Source organism: Balaenoptera physalus, assembly GCF_965194825.1.
Source record: "Balaenoptera physalus genome assembly, chromosome: 4".
In the NCBI taxonomy this organism is placed as follows: Eukaryota; Metazoa; Chordata; class Mammalia; order Artiodactyla; family Balaenopteridae; genus Balaenoptera; species Balaenoptera physalus.
This window is the reverse complement of record NC_138891.1, coordinates 61,703,308-61,718,368: the sequence shown is the minus strand read 5'-3', so window position 1 is coordinate 61,718,368 and position 15,061 is coordinate 61,703,308. Positions and strand designations below refer to the sequence as shown.

General features: G+C 38.3%; 1 long non-coding RNA gene across 1 annotated transcript in view; it reads left to right on the top strand.

Moving 5' to 3' along the window:
* LOC309660589 overlaps window positions 1-11,775 on the top strand; it is a 203,726-nt gene extending 191,951 nt beyond the window's left edge. The window contains exon 7 of the long non-coding RNA XR_014263483.1: window positions 11,594-11,775. This is a non-coding gene — a long non-coding RNA (uncharacterized lncRNA). The remainder of the gene's footprint in view (window positions 1-11,593) is intronic.
* Window positions 11,776-15,061: the final 3,286 nt, after the last annotated feature.

Below are 15,061 nucleotides of genomic sequence, written 5' to 3'. Positions count from 1 at the left end.
CGTATATATGTATTAGCATACGGTAATTGTTTTTCTCTTTCTGACTTACTTCACTCTGTATGACAGACTCTAGGTCCATCCACCTCCTACAAATAACTCAATTTCCTTTCTTTTTATGGCTGAGTAATATTCCATTGTATATATGTGCCACATCTTCTTTATCCATTCATCTGTCGATGGACACTTAGGTTGCTTCCATATCCTGGCTATTGTAAATAGAGCTGCAATGAACACTGTGGTACATGACTCTTTTTGAATTATGGTTTTCTCAGGGTATATGCCCAGGAGTGGGATTGCTGGGTCGTATGGTAGTTCTATTTTTAGTTTTTTAAGGAGCCTCCATACTGTTCTCCATAGTGGCTGTATCAATGTACATTCCCACCAATAGTGCAAGAGGGTTCCCTTTTCTCCACACCCTCTCCAGCATTTACTGTTTCTAGATTTTTTGATGATGGCCATTCTGACAGGTGTGAGGTGATACCTCATTGTGGTTTTGATTTGCATTTCTCTAATGGTTAGTGATCTTGAGCATCCTTTCATATGTTTGTTGGCAATCTGTATATCTTCTTTGGAGAAATGTCTATTTAGGTCTTCTGCCCATTTTTAGATTGGGTTGTTTGTTTTTTTGATTTTGAGCTGCATGAGCTGCTTGTATATTTTGGAGATTAATCCTTTGTCAGTTGCTTCATTTACAAATATCTTCTCCCATTCTGAGGGTTGTCTTTTCGTCTTATTTATGGTTTCCTTTGTTGTGCAAAAGCTTTGAAGTTACATTAGGTCCCATTTGTTTATTTTTGTTTTTATTTCCATTTTTCTAGGAGGTGGGTCAGAAAGGATCTTGCTGTGATTTATGTCATGGAGTGTTCTGCCTATGTTTTCCTCTCAGAGTTTTATAGTGTCTGGCCTTACATTTAGGTCTTTAATCGAGTTTGAGTTTATTTTTGTGTATGGTGTTAGGGAGTGTTCTAATTTCATTCTTTTACATCTAGCGGTCCAGTTTTCCCAGCACCACTTATTGAAGAGGCTGTCTTTTCTCCATTGTATATTCTTGCCTCGTCTATCAAAGATAAGGTGACCATATGTGCGTGGGTTTATTTCACACCAGGTGATTCTAATGCGCATCCAGGATGGATAAGAGCAGACTTAGCTAGAAATAAAGAACATAATTACCTAAGTATCCTAGATATAGCCAGGGAGAAGGAGTAGGCCACAGGCATGCAGTTGGTCAAGGATTTGGGATTTGGGATCCTGGAAAAGGCTCTTATCACAGATTTAATTGACAGTATTATTCTATTTACTTACTTTTCTTAACTAGCTTGACAACTAAGTGCCAAGCAGTGGATTTGTTTCCTTAATCATCAGTCTGATGTGAGACTAAAACAAATGAGATTTGGAACCCTGTTCCTCATTTAGTTGTCTAGTGACCAGAGCTGACCATTTGGAGATGCAATCTATTGCTCAGGTAAAAACACTGAACTGGGAATTGGGAAACTGGGTTTTAGTCTTAGGGCTTTAAAAGCCATTTGACTACTGGTTAGTTAAGTCACTAAATTTCTCTAAAACTCAGAGCACTCACCAGAAAAATGAAGGGTTTGAATTAGGTCACCACTGAGATCTCATCTGGCTCTAAAATTCTATGTTTCTTATAAGTCCCAGTTTGTTACTGACTAAATGTTCGTCCTTAAGTGAGCCACTTAATCTTGCTAGGCCTCATTCCCATCTGTTAAATGGAAATAGGGATATCTCACTTCAGGGTTGTTGTGGGCAGTAATTGAGATCATTCTTTCTGAGGTATTGTACAATTCTAGCTATAATGTTTTCTGAAAAGGTGGGTGATTCTTCCCTCTCTTGGGGATCCTTGTATCACCACTGTATATCTTTCCCATACCACATAAATTCCTCCCAAGTACTCAATAAATATCTGTGGATTGAGTAAATGCCATAATTTGAAGATAAAACTTTAGTCAACATAGCAGTGGATTGCAACAGTGGCTTCCAATTAGATTCACCTGAGATGCTTTAAAAATCGTGATTCTCCCATTGCCCCACAGACCATCAAATTAGAATCTCTGGGTTTGGGATCCAGGTGTCAGACTTTTTTGTTGTTGTTTGTTTGGGATCTCCAGGTGATTCCAATGTGCAGCCAAAGGTGAGAATCACAGCTTAGGATGGCTGGTTTTCCTTGCTCAGCAAGTTGAAGAAATAGAAGATGGCTCAAGTATTAAAGATTGCCCAATCCTTTTTTTTTTTAAATAAATTTATTTATTTACTTTTTTACTTAAAAAAATTTTTTTTGCTGCATTGGGTCTTTGTTGCTGTGCGTGGGATTTTTCTCCAGTTGCAGCGAGCGGGGGCTACTCTTTGTTGAGGTGCGTGGGCTTCTCACTGCAGTGGCTTCTCTTGTTGCAGAGCATGGGTTCTAGGCACACAGGATTCAGTAGTTGCAGCATGCAGGCTCAGTAGTTGTGGCTCATGGGCTCTAGAGCGCAGGCTCAGTAGTTGTGGTGCACGGGCTTAGTTGCTCCGCGGCATGTGGGATCTTCCCGGACCAGGGCTCGAACCCATGTCCCTGGCATTGGCAGGTGGATTCTTAACCACTGCGCCACCAGGGAAATCCAAGATTGTCCAGTTCTTTAAGGACATGGGTTGTATCGTTATCTACCACAACACTTAGCTCAGGTGCATGGCTGGAACTCAACGCAAACTTGTTGAATTGGATGGAATGAAAGAAGAATTCCCAGATCACCATTTACTCCCTTAACCATTTCACTCACTGTGTGATACAATGAGAAAGGCAGGGGAAGTCAAGGGTTCTAATCCCCTTGATTGTATTCTCACTACAACACAGGTTCAGTTTTAAAAAATGATTCTTACAATTTAATGAATCTAGTTTGAAAAAGGGCTCCTTCCTCATTTCACCCCCACTCTTCATCCTCTTGTTGGTTGGGCTCCATAGTCCTGCAGCTGATTGAAGCCTGGGGATGGGGAGCAAGGTAAGCGTCAGCTGGCGGTGGTGGCATTTTCAAGAGCCAGCGTTACCGCGATGAGCCCAGGGCATGTCACTGCTTCAAGGTGTTTCATCTACTGACCAGAAGGTACCGATTTGATCTCCACACTCCTTAGGTTCACAATGCTTTATTTATTCTCATATGAAAAACATATTTTTAAAAAGATTTTGAGATGCTCCTCTTATTATTAATACAGGTGCTTACTTAGTTCCAGATAAATACAGACACCCCCCCACTTTTTGAATGAGTTGTAGCTTTATATGAAGCTAATGGAGCAAGGCAATGCTCAAACGTCAAATTAAACTGCACAGCTCTGTAATCACTCAGACTGACATGGCATAAAAGGATAATTAGTAGTTCATTACATGGAACATTGTTTGTTCAGCTAAATTGATTTCTCAGCTGCCCATGTTTTCTGTTTACTTAGTAAGCGCTCCACTGCACATTTTTATTTGAGAGCTAGGAAATCCCTTTCCCTGAACTTTTTTTTCTCGATCAGTGCAGTTTTAAAATATTATTTGCTTGAGCTGGGTGAACCTCTGAATGACACACAGGTGTACAGTAACAATCACGAGTGTGGATTGATGCACGGAACATAAAACCGGCTGTGGTTAGAAACCTGGGAGACTCTCTCCAAAGGCCGGGATATACCCCGTGGCTTTGTATCTGGAAATGCTTTTGTGGCTGGTTGCTTTTCAACTTAAGAGTGAACTCCCCTCTCAGAAAGGGAGGAGGGAGAGAGAAATTGGAATAAACACTAAATCCCTTGCCGTTCAAAGTGGAAATTTTCCAACAAAGTTTTCTTCATGTTGCCTGCTAATACCAAGATAAAGAAAACAGTGGCTGTTTTAGGATTTCCTGTGTCCCTGTGCACCAACAGCAGGGTTTAGGGAAAAAAAGAAAACAAATGCTGACTTCAAAACTTTCTGAAATTGCTACCTTATAACGATAACGTGAACTTTCTAGGTTGTTGCAGCACAGCTATCCATAGAACATGCCCGTCGGCTGTTTCCATGTCCATGGCAATTCTCCTTCCTGGGGAGTGAAGCAGCCACATAGATCTTACTGGTCAAATATAGGCATTCGGATGTGTGGTCTTTGACACCATCAGCACCTGCCTCCTAATGCGTAGCTCACCCAGGGTTTTGCCATTGGCTTGCTCAGCTCTGCTTGACCCATAGGTTAATGCATTGACCTGAATGGCACCTTGGCGTTGTGACAGTCACAAAGAGAGGAGAGACACCAGTTCTGCAGCAAGTTCAGACTTTGGGCACATGATGAAATATAAATCCGGGCAGGGTGTCAGGCTGGTAGTTCTGCCACAAAGATTCTCGACATTAATTAGGTTTTGCTAGTCCTTGGAGGAACTTAGAAATCTGCTGTTTGAAATTAAATATTTATGTTGTCTGTATTAAGTGGAGAAGGTGGGTCCATGTGAAGAGAGGGGAGGTCTTTTGAGGCTGGGCAAAAAAAGCTTAGTGGCTCACCCTGGTTAAGAATTCTTTCAAAATACATGTGTGCAGCTGGAGTTCATGCTAGTGGAACTAAAGATTGTATTAAATTCCACCACAACAAGTTCTGGGTTTCTTTCCTTGGCCCATTAGAAGGCTCCTATAACATAAACATGACATATTGAGCAGGCATTTCTCAGTTACCAATATTAATGGAAGGAAATAGAACCTGCATGAATGAAATCTGTAGATAATCCCAGAGGCTCACCAGTGCTTTTTGATTTAATCTTCTTCCCTAGCAACATTTGGTGCTGGAGTCAGAGTTGAAGGTATACTCAGAAGAAGAGAATCCCATCTTTTGAAGAGAGTATGGACATATTATAGTTGTATTCTTCAGCAAAGACCCTTTATTTTCTGTAAAGAAAGTAATTTGGGGGTCAAAATCCTGGGCAGGCCATTCTCCTATAGGCTTTGAATGTGAAGGCCAGTCAGAGTGAAGATCTGTGATTACCTGGTTTGTATTGGGACATTGCTCAGGTTAAAACAATGATAGCTAATGAATGTGCCTGTCATGAACTGAAGCCTACTGTGTGTCTGGCACTGTGCTACGTGTTTTACATCTGTGATTGTGGTCCCTTCCCTCCCAACTCTAATTGCAGGTTTCCTTTTCCTTCTTTGGCTATTCCCAGTACTCTACGTTAAGGCAATGCAGTGGTTATCCATATAAGACTGTCCTTTATTCCTGAGCAGTACCTGCCACCTGGATGTTTGCCTGGATGCTTGCTCACCTGTTCTACCCTCTTTATATGCTGCAACCTCCCTGGGTTCTCTTGGACAGGGCTTGGACCTGCCGGCTCCCTTTTGTCATCCTCAATCTCATTTTTCCTGTTACAGTTTTCCCTGAGTTTTGACAATTGGATTAGCTATTGCTGGTACCCCATGCCCCCAAACTCCCTGCTAATGTGGGAATATGGGCTCAAAAACAGCTCAGTTCCTAAGCAGATGCCTATAAAGGCAGAATGAAAGTAAGTAGTCCTCCCCAACTTGCTCTTGCAGTGTTTTATCAAAGTTCTGCTGCTAAACTGAATTATCTGAAGGTCTTGTTACAACTCCTGAGTTCCTGTTTACACTAACTCCCCTTGACTGCCAAAGAGACCTGTAAACTGCTTCTCTAAGGGCAAATCCTGGGCCCCATATATCTCTCTCCTCAATCACAGACTCTCCTCAGCCCTCTTACATTGGCCCAGGATACAGGGTTAAGATTCTGTCCAGATGGCCCTTCCCCTGTGCCTGGAACAATGCCTGGCATGTAACAGATGCTCAATAAATACTTGTTGAATAAAGTCCGGCATCCTTGTCTACACTGGGGAAGGGTAACCTGTTAACACTTATGTCTCTGTCTTTGCCTTCAGGCTGGGATCCTGCCTTGCTTGGTCAGGAACTCTGCCTGGTTTCCAGTTCCTCATCTGCCATCACCTTTGGAGATGCTTTTCTCCAGCTCATTTCACTCTGCCCTGTCTTGCTCTGTGTGGCTAAGAGGACTATGATGTCTCATTCCTGAGTTTACAAAGCTGAGTTACAACAGCTTTGCCCTCCAGTTTCTCATTTGAATCTCTTGGCTTTCATCTGTGCTCCAAACTGCTGAGAATCTGAATGTTTGCTCTAATCACTGCTTCTCACATATGACTTTGGTTTTGTTGCCGTCTTGCTCTCACCTTGATGCTGGCCTAAACCCCTAGGTCTTGCTTCATATTCCCCAGGAAGAAGCAGGTGGAAGCTAAACCCCAACAGAGCCTGAAGAAGGCAAGCTGACTTTTCATCTCAAGCACAGTTTCCAATGCAGTCATGTGCCATGGATGTCTGCTGCCACTCCCTCAGGCATTAGTGAATCAGGAAGTATGTTGGTTCCCTTGACCCTTGCTGGTGAAGACCAATCACATAGCTAAATATATTAAGGCCCATTAAACTGCAAAATCTGGTTGTGAAGCAAACCAAGGAAAGCAAAATTTACAAGATTACCAGCTTGAGACACAGTCTAGAACTGATATGGGAAAATAAGTGTAATAGAAGCCTCAGAATTAAAAAGGAAATTCCACTCATGTCCTAGCTATTGTTGGGCTTTTTGATAGTAGGTGTGAGTACATGAGTGTAAATAATTTGCATATATTTATACTCCAATTACTGGTTTATAGATGATATGTATAAAATGTAGGTGATATTTATATTTTACTTTAATGGAAAATTATAAAATGAGTAATATTTATTCAAGAACCTAGAAAAACTCCTTTGGATTTACTTGGATGATTAGGCCAGGAACACATTATATACATATATATATAATATATAGTCTCTCGTCTCTCTGAAAGAACAAAGTGCTAGTTCTGCAGCATTTCAATCTGTCAAGCAAATATATATGAGCATGTTTTTCTTTTGAAAGGCATATTATTATGTACTCAATAAATCAAAATGAGCTCTTCTGAGTGACTTACATCTGTCAAATAAATAAAATTTGATCCCACATATATATATCCCCTGTTAAACAAATCCAATGTGGGGACAAAACTAATTCAGTTATGTAATGCTTTTAAGAACAAAAATTAAAATAGATGTTTATATCATAAAACTTGTTTAAAAAAGAAATATACTCCATGATATGGATAATTCATACTTTATTTAATCATGCTGCTATTGATGGACATTTAAGATTATGTGATTATAAACAATGTTTATATTTGTATCCATGTGGAAATATTTCTGTAAATTTAATTGTTGGGACTTCCCCGGTGGCGCAGTGGTTAAGAATCCGCCTGCCAATGCAGGGCACATGGGTTCAATCCCTGGTCCGGGAAGTTCCCACATGCCGCGCGGAGCAACTAAGCCCATGTGCCACAACTACTGAGCCTGCACTCTAGAGCTGGCAAGCCACAACTACTGAGCCCACGTGCCACAACTACTGAAGCCCGCATGTCTAGAGCCCATGCTCCACAACAAGAGAAGCCACTGCAATGAGAAGCCTGCACACTGCAAGGAAGAGTAGCCCCCGCTCACGGCAACTAGAGAAAGCCTGCGCGCAGCAACGAAGACCCAACGCAGCCAAAAGTAAATAAATAAATAAATAAATAAATAAATAAATACATACATACATACATACATACATACATTAAAAAAAAGTGACATTGCTGTTTTAAAGAGATTGTGCATTTTAATTGATAGATATTGTGAGACTTAAGCTCCAACCAACACTGCATGAGAATGTTCATAACCTTATACTATCTCCACTACAGGACTTTTAGTTTTTGCTTACTTGGTGAGTGAACATAGTTTCCTTTGGATTTATTTACTTATTTATTTATTCTTACAATTTTGCTGACTTAAATATAATTGACCTACAATATGCTTGACATGTGACTTCGTGTGTTTATGTATGGGTTGTGTATGAGAAACTATCACCACAATCAAGCTAATAAACATTACTATTGCCTCTAAAAGTTTCCTTTGCCCCTTTGTAACTCTTCACTACCTCTTCCATCCCCTCCCCACACTGTCCCCAAGCAACCACTGATCTGCTTTCTATCATTATTCTATTTTCTAGTCTTTTATTTAAATGGAACTAAAAAGTTTTCTTTTTAGCCTGGCTTCTTCTACTCTGTATAATTATTGTAAGATTCATCCATGTTGTTGTTTTATCAACACTTCATGCCTTTTTATTGCTGAGTATATATGTCCATACTATAGGATATACCACAATTTATTTTCCATTTGCCTGTTCATGGATATTTAGGCTGTTCTCAAATGTCTTGGTTATTAGAATTGTGTGCCTACATGCTTTTATTTCTCTTGCGTACCCAAGCATGAAAGGGCCAGGTTGTATGGTAGGTTTATGTTGAACTTTTAAAGAAACAATCAAATGGTTTTCCAAAATGGTTATAACATTTTACATTCCCACAGTGAGAGTTCCAGTTGAACTACATCCTCTCCAGCACTCTGTCAACTTTTAATTATTTTAGTGGATGTGTACTGGTATTGCATTGTCATTTTAATTTGCATTTTTCTAATGACTAATGATGTTGAACATCTTCTCAGGTGCTTAACTGCCATATACATATCTTCTTTGGTGATGTGTCTGGTTGAATTTTTTGCCCATTGTTTTATTCGGTGGTTTGTCTTATTATTGAGTTGTAAGAATTTTTTATATATTCTAGGTACATGTCCTCCATCAGATATATATGTTCTGCAAATATTTTCTTCCAGTCTGTTGGCTTGTTTTCTCCTCCTCCTCCTTCTTTAATAGTATTTTATGAAGAGCAGAAATTTTAAGTTTTGATTAAATCCATTTTATTGATTTTTTTCTTTTATACTTTTTGTTTTTGTGTTGTATCTAAGAAACCTTTGCCAAATCCAAGATCACTTGCTGACTTTGAAGCTAGAGGAAGAGGGCTATGATCCAAGGAATCAAGTATTCTCTAGGAGTTGAAGGCCAGAAAATGGATTCACCCCTAGTGCTTCTAGAAAGGAAAACAGCCTTGCCAAACCTTGATTTTATCCCAGTGAGACACACATCAGACTTCTAATCTACAGAACTTTAAGATAATAAATCTGTGTTGTTTTAAGCCACAAAGTTTGTCGTAATTTGTTACAACAGCAATAGAAAACTAATACGGCATAGTTTACGTAACTTTAGTTTTTGATTTTCCTTACAAGTATGTAGAAATAAAATTAATTTTTATATATTTGTCTTGTATCTTTCAACCATGCTAAACCTTTCCTACTTTCCATGGAATTTTCTATATAGATGATCATGTGATATTGTATGAATAAAAACATTTTTTTACTTCTTTCCAATCTGCATGCTTTTTCATTTCTTTTTCTTGCCTTATTGTACTGGTTAGAACCTCTAGTACAATGTTTACTGGAAGTAGTAACAGTGAGCACCCTTATTTTTTCCTGACCTTAGGGGGAAAGCATTCAGTCTCTCACTGTTAAATATGGTGTTAGGGGCTTCCCTGGTGGCGCAGTGGTTGAGAATCTGCCTGCTAATGCAGGTGACGCGGGTTCGAGCCCTGGTCTGGGAAGATCCCACATGCCATGGAGCAACTAGGCCCGTGAGCCACAATTACTGAGCCTGCGCGTCTGGAGCCTGTGCTCCACAGCAAGAGAGGCTGCGATAGTGAGAGGCCCGTGCACCACGATGAAGAGTGGCCCCCGCTTGCCACAACTAGAGAAAGCCCTCGCACAGAAACGAAGACCCAACACAGTCATATATAAATAAATAAATAAATAAATAAATAAATAAATAAATATATAAAATAAAAAAAACCCATGGTGTTAGCTGTAGGTTTTTCATAGGTGCCCTTTATCAATTTGAGAAATTTCCTCCTATTTTAAATTTGTTGAGAGTTTTTATTAGAAATGGATTTTTGATCTTGTCAATTTTTTTTGGTTTTTTTCATTCTTGAGATGACCATATGGTCTTTTTTAGTTTGTTAATATGATGAACTACATTGATTGACATCAAATGGTAAAGTAATCGCATACTGCTTGCATAAACCACATTTGGCCATGATTATGTTATCCCTTTATCATTGGGTTCAAGCTGTTAAAATTTTATAAAGAATTATTGCATTTAGGGCTTCCCTGGTGGTGCAGTGGTTAAGAATCTGCCTGCCAGTGCAGGGGACACAGGTTCGAGGTCTGGTCTGGGAAGATCCCACGTGCTGTGGAACAGCTAAGCCTGTGCACCACTACTACTGAGCCTGCGCTCTAGAGCTGGTGAGCCACAACTACTGAGCCCACATGCCACAACTACTGAAGCCGCATGCCTAGAGCCCGTGCTCTGCAACGAGAGAAGTCACCACAGTGGGAAGCCCGCGCACCGCAACAAAGAGTAGCCCCTGCTCACTGCAACTAGAGAAAGCCCAGGAGCAGCAATGAAGACCCAACACAGCCAAAAATAAATAAATAAAACAAACTATTAAAAAAAAAGAATTATTGTGTTTATATTACTGAGGGATATTGGTATGTCCTTTTCTTGAATGTCTTTGTCAGGTTTTGATAACAAGGCAATGCTGGCCTCATAGAATGAGTTGGGAAGTATTACCCCCTTTTAAATTTTCTGAAAAAGTTTGTGTAGAATTGATATTACTTCTTATTTAAATGTTCAGTAGAATTCACCAGTGTAGCCTTCTATGCCTGTGGTTTTCTTTGTAAGAAGGTTTTAAATTACAAATTTAATTTCTTTAATAAATATAAGCCTACTGACGTCTATTTCTTCTTGAGTAGACTCTGACAGTTTTTTTCAAGAAATTTTTCCATTTCATCAAAGTTGTGGAATTTATTGACATAAGATGTTTATAACATTTCCCATCTATCATTTTATCATCTGTAAGATCTATAGTTATATCTCACATTCTTGTGATTGGAAATTTTGTGTCTTTTCTCTATTTCTTGATCAGTCTGACTATAGTGTTATCAATTTCATTGATATTTCAAAATAATCACCTTTTTGTTTCATTGGTTTTTATTCTTTTTTCAATTTATTTATGCTCTTTTAAAATTATTTCTTTTCTTTTGTCCATTTTGGGTTTAATTTGCTCTTTTTCTCATCTTATAACATGGAAACTGAAATCACTGTTTTGAGACCTTTCTACTTTTCTAATATAACTGTTTTAGTGCTATAAATTTTCCTCTAAGTACTGCTTTAGTAGCATCTTGCAAATTTTGATAAGGCATGTTTTTATTTTCTTTCAGTTTAAAGTACATTCTGATTTCCCCTTCGATTTATATTCTGATCCATGGATTACTCAGAAGTGTATTATTTAGTTTTCAAATTTTGGATTTTCTACTTATGTTGTTGATTTCTAATTTAACTCCATTTTAGAGAACATACTTGTATGATTTGAACCTTTTAAAATTTATTGAGACCTGTTTTATGGCTCAGAATATGGTCCATCTTGGTAAATGTTCTCCATGCACTTGAAAAAAAAATATAGTCTGCTGTCACTGGTTGGAGTATTCTGCAAATGTTAATTAGGTCAAGTTGGTTGATAGTGTTTTAAATCCTTCTAGATTTTCTGTCTACTTCTTTTATCAATCCCAGAGGCAAGTTTTTGTTTATTTTTTAAAAAATGTCAATAGGGGCTTCCCTGGTGGCGCAGTGGTTGAGAGTCTGCCTGCCAATGCAGGGGACACGGGTTCGAGCCCTGGTCTGGGAGGATCCCACATGCCGCGGAGCGGCTGGGCCCGTGAGCCACAACTACTGAGCCTGCGCATCTGGAGCTTGTGCTCTGCAGCGGGAGAGGCTACGATAGTGAGAGGCCGCCGCAACTGGAGAAAGCCCTCGCGCGGAGACGAAGACCCAACGCAGCCAAAAATAAATAAATAAATAAATTAATAAAAAAAAAAAAAAAAAAAAAATGTCAATAATATATTGTGGATTTATTTATACATTTGAAAATAAAATATTGAAATACATTAATTATAAATTATTTATTTTTATTTTTAGTTCTATCAGTTTTTGCTTTATGTATTTTGAATCTCTGTTAGGTTCATAAGCATTTGGGATTTTTATGTCCTCCTAGCATACTGACCCCTTTATACTGGTATAGTGATGACAGCAGATTTCTTTCAATTAGAAAGAAATTATATGCATGGCATATAATTTTCCATTATTTTAATCTATTTCTGTCTATTTAAAATGAGTTTACTTCAGGCAGGATATAGTTAGGTTTTACTTTTTTATCCAATCTGATGAGTGGGAATAGAAACAGTGCCCTTGTGAGTTCTTAGGCTTATTCTTTTTAATCATTTTGGGAGTTTACTTTGCTGGTCTCAGGTTTTTTCACAAGCATGTGCTGATCTGAAGGCTCAAGGGGAGGTCTCTGCAGATCTCCAGAGTTTTCTTCATGCAGATTTCTCCTCTCTAGTTCTCTGCCCTGAAAACCCTAACCAACATGGCCTCCTAGACTTTCAACTCCATTTCCTCAGTCTTTTCAACTCAGGAAGATTGCCAGGCAACACTTGGGTTCTCCCTGAATTGTGACCTGGAATCAGGTCCCAACAGTAAGTTGGGACCATTCTTGGTCTTACCTTTTTTATTTCCTCTCTTTCAGATATCACTTTCTTGCACTATCTCATTCTAACGTCCGAAAGTTTTTGTTCTAAATACATTTATTTTGTCTAGTTTTTAGTTGTTTTGGGCAGAGGGTAAATCTGGTCCTTGTTACTCCATCTTTGCTGGAAGTGGAAGTTTCAAGTGGAACTTGGATATGATTTAAATTTAAAAATTTCCTTATTTCTAGTGATATCAAGCATATTTTTGAAGGTTTGTTAGGTATTTAGTTCTTTTAATGACTTAATCTTTATATATTTGCCAGTTTTTTATATATATATTTTTATATTAATTTGTAGGAGTTAAAAAATATATTCTGGATATAAAATCTTAGTCTGTTTTATATGATGAAATATTTTTTCCTAGTCTATTATTTGGTTATGGTGATTTAGATGTATATGTACTATACGTTCTGATATGGAAAGAGCTTCAAGAAATTTTCAAGTTAAAAAAAAAGCAAGATGTAAGATAATCCATATAGTATGATTCCATTTTAGTAGAAAACTATTATGCATAATATGTGTATTATGTACACTGAACAGAATGTCCACTAGAATGTAAGTTCCTTGAGGCCAGGGGCATTCTTCTGTTCATTGTTGTATCTCATTGCCTGTAACAGTACATAGAAGATAGTTAGCAGGGGGGGGTCAATATAACTTGCTGAATGATTGAATTAATAATCTATGATGTTGGGACTTCCCTGGCGGTCCAGTGGTTAAGAATCTGCACTTCCAATGCAGGGGGTGCAGGTTCAATCCCTGGTCGGGGAACTAAGATCCCACATGCCATGTGGCCCAGCCAAAAAAAAAAAAAATTAAAAAACATAATCTATGATGTTACTACATTTATGTAAAATAACTATATAGGTACAAGTTATGTGGAGGAGGTTGCATGTATAGCTATATATATTCATTTACATATTTAAATGTATAGAACAATGTTTGGGAGAATATATACTAAACTGTTATCAGTGGTTATCTGTGGGTTATCTTTTGGGTGGAAGGGAAGTGAAAATAGACATTTACTATTACTTGATATATTTCTGAAATCAGATGTTCATATCATCATTTATTTTAATAACAAAAATATATATCAGTAAAGAAAATAATTATTATCTCAATTCTGATCAAAGGTATTTAAATTTGAAGATCCTATGTCCTATATCATTAAGCACTATTTTTGCCAAGGAGATTTTAAAGGGACACTTAAAACAGTCCTTTAAAAACTAAGGAACAGACTTCTTATAAAGAAGTGCAAACCAGACTTGGAATGTGGCATAAATAAAATATGGGTACATGGTGAACAGGAACACAAGCATTTTTTTCTATCATCAGGCTTTGGGCAAGAAGATCCAGATGGTAGTGTCATAGTGGGTAGATCAGTGGGCTCATAACAGGTATCACTGAGGGGACACTAGAAGTTACTTAATAAGGGAACCAATAATCTGATATCCAGGGATGAAACTGAGTCAGGAACTAAAGAAGAGAAAGATGCAATTCTACTGATGGACTGAGTTATGAGTCATGAAGCAACTTGGATGATTTTTCTTGCTGGATTTTAGTGCCCAGCAGTGCCTGTGGCAGTTGTTATATTTGGAGTTATTATGAAGGTTCCAGGTGTCTCCAATTAGGCAAAACCTATCCTTTTGAATCAGCTTCACAATCAATATTGTCAAAGAGGAATGTATTATGTGAAGATTCAGATTTCATTCAATAAGTTTATACAATGCTTAGAGCACACAAAGATCTGGAGTAGGCTCTGTCAAGAATACAGCAGCAAATTAGGCAGGTACCCTCTTCCCTAATAACAGGATCTTGGAGGTGAATCAAAACATGAACATAAATTGCCATGAAAGGATTAAAGTGATGAAGATACAAGGTTATTAAGTCAAGAAGTAACAGTATCAACGGGAAAGAAAGGAGGGAATGAATTTGAGAGGAATTGAAGAGAGAGAATGGAAAGAGAATAGCCATTGATTGGATGCAGTGACTGTAAGAAAACTGCCAAGAATCTATTGGAGTCATTGAACATCCCAGGTGACTCTCTTGAGAGAGTGTCTTTATCAGGACTCGCCTAGGTCCCAGGATTTCCTGGACTACAGAGGGTAAAGAAAGCTATTTATTAATGGGTGTCTATATCCTTTATGGGCAGTGGGGGAGCCATTTAAGACTCTACCAGGTCAGGACAACTCATATTTTACTTATTTGTCTCACTCACCACCTATAAGTTTCTCTGGGAAAGGATTCAATAGTTATTTCTATATTCTTAGTGTGTTACACAGTGCTGGGTACAGAGTAGACACTCAATTATTTCCTGAACATAAAAGCAATAATTGGTCATTAGGAAGAGATAACATGAAACAATAAGCACTCAAACTTCTTTCATTTGTCTAGAAGGACTGAGTCCCTGACTACTTGTGATATTCTTTTTACAGAAGGCAGATACATAAATTCAGCCCCAACACTGGAGTTACGTAGATCCATTGTACTTGTTGA